Here is a 6,805-nt window from a genome sequence, read left to right on the forward strand (position 1 = left end):
CTATGCTAATCTTCCCAAGAAGACAAGCATTCCATTCCAGCCACTGCTTCCACCTTGACCTTCCAAATGCCACTGCTGTGAGGAAGAGCCATCACAGATTGCCATAGCGACATAGACTTTGTGACTCAGTAGATTAACCACTTTCAGGCACTGTCCAACTGACACCTGGTACAGTTGATTATTCCTCCCAAAGGTCCACTGCTGGGATCCTCCCAACCCATGGCACTTCATGAGTTGGGGGTGGGTCAGATGACCGAGTTTCTGACATCCAAGCAAAGGAGATTACTTAAAACCAATTCCTGCTCTTCATTATAAATCTAGATCTAATTTGGGTCACTGCAGTCACATGCCTTAAGCACTACTAGGCCTCTCTTCTGACTTGGGCGGCTCTGAGCCACCAGATATTTGCAAGTCTGGTGGTGATAAGCCTTCCATGCTGAAGGATTTGGGGGTGTTTTGGCCCTCTGTTGATAAAAATGGGTTGCTGGGGTTTGGCATTTGGCCCAGATATCTGCATCTCTAGGTAAATGCTATCCAAATGCCATTTAAATAATTTACAACCCAACTTCTTCCTCAATTCAACACACTCACTGACATTTCCATAGCTTTTTGTCCTCAGGTCAGGTCTTAAGGAAAAATACTGCTCCTTATATTCATCCAACCAAATGTGTTCCAGCCTGAAGGAGTTGTGTCCTGGCCTTCAGAGGAACCATAGGGTCGCCTTTTCCAGAAAACGTGTCCAACTCTGGAGCAAGGGATAAGGAAGAGCTTACCCCACATATCCAAATCTGAAATGATCTTTCCAGGTTTTCTCCTCCCCAGATATCCATGCTGCTGTCATACTGCCCAAGTTCACTGAAGTAGCTTCTATTCATGGCAAACAATCCTCCATGCGGTAGCTCCTTCTGGTCCTCCAAGCTCAGAAAGGAGAACAAGATCCCATTTGAAGTGCAGTCCCCAGTTGAACCCTCCACGTACCACAGGGGATGAGCTGTAGGCCACCGTGTCTGCACTGATGATATGGATCACCAGACACACGACCATCCGCGGTCCTCCCAGATGGCAGCCAGCAAGGGCTGCAGCCATGTTACATTCACTTCACAGTGGCTGTCCAGATGCTGGAAACCAATCATTGTCTCACTAATAGAAAGAGGCTGGTCAACCTTGAAGCTCTGAAAGGTCAGAGCCAACCACTCCCTATCTAATTGAGACAATGGTAACTGAGGCAACTTCCCCATCTTGTAATCATGTAAATCCTTACTGATATGATAACCCGCTTATTACCTGCTTAAGGGCTATGGGTGTTTCCCAAAGCTGCTTAAGGGTAATGGGTGTTTCCCAAAGCTGCTTAAGGGTAATGGGTGTATCCCGTAGCCTCAATAAAAGGGATACCAAGGCCAGAGCCTAGCGGTAGTCTTCCCACTAGAGGTTGACTCCCGCCTGGCCCCCCATTTTCCCAAATTAACTCTTTTCTAGTCTCTCTCTTCATTTTAGTGTGCAGCCTCCTCCAGAAACCGGACCCTGAGTGGGCCCTGAACCACGCAGGTCGTGTTAAGGGATCCCACATCCAGGAACACTGGGACTTCTGCTGCATGAGCTGCTCCTAACATTCTTCCTTGAATTAATCCTTCACGCTTTGTATTTCTTATTAATTTAATTTTTCCAGGGAGGTTATTTGACAAATTCATCTAATTCTCCTTTCAAATCATCGAAGTCACTGTTGTCATCCACGAGGATGATTTGGTGGAGAAGCCGGGCTGGTGTGTGGTCCAGGACGCTGTGCACAGTCTGCAGCAGCAAAGCAGACAAGGCTTCATTGTAGAAACAAATAACAACACTAGTGCCTGGCAGGTCTGTAGGATATGTCTTGTCTTTACATGCTACATTCCTTGTATCTGGCACATCTCTGGTAGCCCAAGTAGTTGCTAATGAGCATATTGAAGGCATGCTTCTGATACCCCACGTCTCTCAATTCCTGATCATGTTCATTAAAAATCATACCCAACTCAGAAGAGAATTTCATGTTGCCTTTTTCTGCATCTTCAATATGATTACCACATCATCAATCTTGTTTGCTTTGAACTGTAATTCTAATATTCAACTTGGACCTTGGGTGAAATGGGGATAGATTTTTTGGGGGGAATGGCTCATGGGGCCCAGACCCCTTGATGGGCACATTCTTAAAGTGGCCGAGTCACTTCACTGAATTTAAAATAAACAAAAAGCAAAACCGTTCGGGTCGCAGATGTAAAAAGACATCCGTAACAGAAATATGGAACTGTGACGCTTCCCATTATAGACCTAGCATAGCTGAAGGGCCATTTTCAGCTTCCTGGAGCAAAAGCTGCTGGAGCCATAAACTTGTGCTGGTGGCTGGGTATGAACTGTCATGAGAGTTCAAAACCAGGAATGCAGTCTTGGGGGGCTGGTTCACTTCTGTGAGCTTTACCTCCAGGAACCCCACCAGGTCTTCAAGGTGAAGGTGAAGATCCCAGAAAGATCCTCTGGTGAATCCCGGCGCCAGCAACACAGGATCCTGGCCTTCTGGGACTCGGGCTGTGGCAGCTTCCCTCCCACCACAGCCCAGGTCCAGCCGCACTAGCTGCCACAGGGCAGAACACCAGGAAGAAGATGCCAGGTTGGGTAGTGACCACAGGTTCGCCCAGGCCTCTGGAGTGCTCATTCAGTGCCAGTGCCGCAGCCTCTACCATCTTTCTTTTTTAATTTTTAAAAAACTTACAGTTGACATGCTCCAGTGTGGCTCAGTTGGTTGGCTCAGGTTGCCAGTTCGATTCCCAGTCATGAACACATGCCCAGGTTGAGGGCTTGATCCCTGGTAGGGGTTGTGCAGGCAATAGCTGATTTTTTTAAAAAAATACATATTTTATTGATATTTTACAGAGAGGAAGGGAGAGGGATAGAGAGCTAAAAACATCGATGAGAGAGAAACATTGATCAGCTGCCTCCTGCACACCTCCCACTGGGGATGTGCCTGCAACCAAGGTACATGCCCTTGACCGGAATCGAACCCGGGACCCTTCAGTCCACAGGCCGACGCTCTATCCACTGAGCCAAACCAGTTTCAGCTGGCAATAGCTGATTGATGTTTCACTGTTACATTGATGTTTCTCTCTCTGCCCCCCTCCACCCTTCCTCTTCCTCTAAAAATCAATAAAAAGATTTTTTAAAAATTACAGTTGACATACAATATTATATTAGTTTCAGATGTATAACCCATGAGCTGACATTTATATAACTTACAAGTGATCACCCTGATAAATCTAGTATCCATCTGACACTGTATATAGTTATTACAGTATTATTGACTATATTCCCTATGTTGAACTTTACAGCCCCGTGACTATTGTATAACTACCAATTTGTACTTCTAAATCCCTTCACCTTTTTCACCCATTCCTCCAACCCCTATTCTATCTGGCAACCATCAAAATGTTCTCAGTATCTGAGTCTTTTTCTGTTCTGCTTGTTCATTTATTTTGTTCTTTAGATTCTACATATAAGTGAAATTATCTGGCATTTGTCTTTCTCTCTGTGGGCTCTTTAAGAGGAACACTTGGACTCCAGCAGCCCTCCGTCACACTTGGCCACAATCCCCACTATTTTTTACAGCCAGCAGTTATGGGGACTTTTCTTGCCAGCACTGGAACCCTGGGCTGGGGGGCCGGGTGTGGGGCTTCTCAGGGGGACTTCCGCAGCTGAGATATCCCTCCCGATTTTTAACTGCCACATGTGGGTGTGGGACCACCCCTTTTCCCATCTCCTCCCCTTCTTCCAGTCTGGATGTTGCTTCTTTATAGCCTTAGTTACAGGATTTCTGTTCAGCCAGATCTCTGGCGGCTCTGAATGATGGTTGTTCTGTAGTTTCATTGTAATTCTGATGTGGTTGTGGGAGGTTTCAAGTACCACATTTACCTACCTGCCATCTTGACTGGAAGTACCAGCACTAGTCTTCTGAAGCAGTAGCAGTTTGACCTTCAAGGGTGAGAAGGACAGAAAGTACTCAAGAAATTTCATTTTTATACATCCAGGTACATTATTTTAACCTTTTTACTTGCTCAATATATTCTTTTTAAATTATAGAACTAGTGCCGAAACCGGTTTGGCTCAGTGGATAGAGCATCGGCCTGCGGACTGAAAGGTCCCGGGTTCGATTCCGGTCAAGGGCATGTACCTTGGTTGCAGGCACATCCTCAGTGGGAGGTGTGCAGGAGGCAGCTGATCGATGTTTCTGTTTCTCTCTCATCGATGTTTCTAGCTCTCTATCCCTCTCCATTCCTCTCTGTGAAATATCAATAAAATATATTTAAAAATAAATAAATAAATTATAGAACTAGGTTTTAAAGTTTTATGTACTATTTAATGTATGATAAATATTTCAACAGTACAAATATAAATAATGAAATCTCTTTTCTCTTTTCCCAATTCCACTTCTTAAAGGCAATCACTGTAAACAATTTCTGTTCTTAATTCTTCTGGTGATTGCCATTATATTCTTACACACTCTTAGGTCTCTGGTTAATGATTTATCAACTTTAGATGATTTATTTTATTCTGCTTTGGAAGATGAAGATTTTTAGTGCCTTTCACCACCTCCTTCTTTTCCTTGTTCCTGTCATATCTTCTTGATCAACTGGTTTCTGGACAAGGTGGAAACATGTTTGAGTTTCAGATAATAATGACTGCCTTTTGTCAAAGTCCTTATTCTTGCCAGAAAGGTAATGTGCTAACACATGATATATAACTAGAGGCCTGATGCACAAAATTCATGCAAGGGGCTTGGCCCTCGCAGCCCCAACTGCCTCTGCTGCCTCGTGGCCCCACAGCCCTGCTCCCCAACCCACTGGTAGTTCTGGAAGGTCATTCCAGAAGGTGGTTCCGCTGTCCGGTCTAATTAGCATATTAGCTCTTTATTATATAGGATTTCATTAATCTTCATACCCATGCTAGTAAGTAGGCACTATCCCCATGTTACAGGTAAGGAAATAGAGGTTTTGGCTAGTTATGCCGCTTGCTCAAAGTCCTGTAGTTGATAATTAGCACAGTTAGATTTAACCTGGATTCTCTAACACTCAAGCCCACATTCTTCATCATTACTGCCCTAGAATAAACTTCTTAAGGCCAGTCTAGTCCCACCAAGGTATTTTCTTCTTCCTGCAAGTTATGTGTGTGTATCCACTTTTATAATATGCAGAAGTAAAATACATGACAATTATGACAATGATATCATAAAGAATGGGGGAGGGGAAATGGAAGGTTATATAGTTCCTCATAGATACATTTGTTATTTTGTGCAAAACATTCAGTTATCTTTTAAATACATTAAAAACGAAGGAAAAATATTTTTATATATACTCAAATATTTACCATTTCTAGCACTCTTCATTCCTTTGTGTGATCTAAGTGTCTATGTGGTATCATTTTACTTTAGCCTGAGGAACTTTTAAAAACATTTCTTGTGGAGTAGATCTGCTGGCATCTAATTCTGTTAGTCTTTGAAACATGTCTTTATTTCTCTTTTGTGCTTTAGGGATATTTTTATTGGATATATAATTATAGATTGATAGCTTTTCTTTCAACCCTTTAAAGATCTTGTTTCATTTTTTTCTGGCTTGTATTGTTTCTGAGGAGATGACAGTGATTTTCTTGTCTCTTTTCTTTGTTTTCTCTGGCAACATTTTATCATTGATTTTTATCAGTGTGCATTGGTATAATTTATCGTTTCCTCTGTGTTTATCCTCTTTGAAGATCATTTTGCTTCTTGGATCTATGAGTTGATATTTTCATCAAATATGGAAAAATTAGCAGCCATTATTTACTCAAATATTTTCTCTGTCTCCCCTACTATATTACCTCCCTCATTTTTAAGACTCTAATTATACAAATGTTAGACTGCTTGATTTTGTTTCACAAATAACTGATACTTTATTAATTTTTAAATCTTTTTTTCTCTGTGCCTTTATTTGGAAAATTTTTATTTTCCGTTTTCAAATCCACTTTTCTTCCTTCTGTGGTATCTAATTTTCTGTCAAGCTCATCCAATTAATTTTTCATTTGAGGTATTATATTTTCAATTTTAGAAGTTCCATTTGGTTCTTTTTGGAACCAAAAAGAACCTCATTGATTTCATGTTTTCCTCATTGATTTCATGTTTTCCTCATTGATTTCATGTTTTTCTTTAAGTCCTTGAACATTTATAATAACAGTTTTAAAGTCATTATCTGTTTTCCATTGTCTCATTAATTTCTGGATCTTTATATTGACTAATTTTTCTCCTTGTTATAGATCACATTTTTCTACTTCTTTGACTGTCTAGTGGTTTTTTATTGGATTCTTGACAAAGTCTAGATATTGTTATCTTCCTTTAAGAAGTATTGAGCTTTGTTCTGGCCCGCAGTTAATTTGCTGTGGATCAACTTGATCCTTTCAAAAGCTTGACGTTAAGGTCTTCTAGAATGGGTCTAGCTTTAACTCTATGGTTTGGTTATTTTTATTCATAATATCTGGACTTTTTGGGATTTCTAATGAATGTCCTGGGTGTTTAATGAAGACTCTACACTCTGGTTGATAAAAACTGAGAAGGCTCCAAAATTTTGTGAGTTCCACAGTTGTTCATTTCATAGCTCCTGAAAGCTGTTCTTTCCCCAATAGATTATTTTCCCCACTACACTGTGGTGTTTTACCTTATGATGAGTACAGCCTAGAATTGAAGATATCCCTGTGCTATGCAGATTTCTGGGGCTCTTTCTTTGCATTGAAATTCAAGTTATCTCAGTCACACTAAACT

General features: G+C 41.4%; 1 pseudogene across 1 annotated transcript; it reads right to left on the reverse strand.

Annotated features, from left to right (window-relative positions):
* LOC308257799 (polypeptide N-acetylgalactosaminyltransferase 11-like) lies at positions 1-2,294 on the reverse strand (annotated as a pseudogene). Its single transcript has 2 exons — positions 1,566-2,294; positions 1-1,109 (listed from the first exon to the last, which is right to left on the reverse strand). The product of its transcript is annotated as a polypeptide N-acetylgalactosaminyltransferase 11-like (transcript).
* Between the last annotated feature and the right edge of the window lie 4,511 nt (positions 2,295-6,805).

The sequence above is a fragment of the Plecotus auritus genome (assembly GCF_963455305.1).
Source record: "Plecotus auritus genome assembly, chromosome: 9".
Classification (NCBI taxonomy): Eukaryota; Metazoa; Chordata; class Mammalia; order Chiroptera; family Vespertilionidae; genus Plecotus; species Plecotus auritus.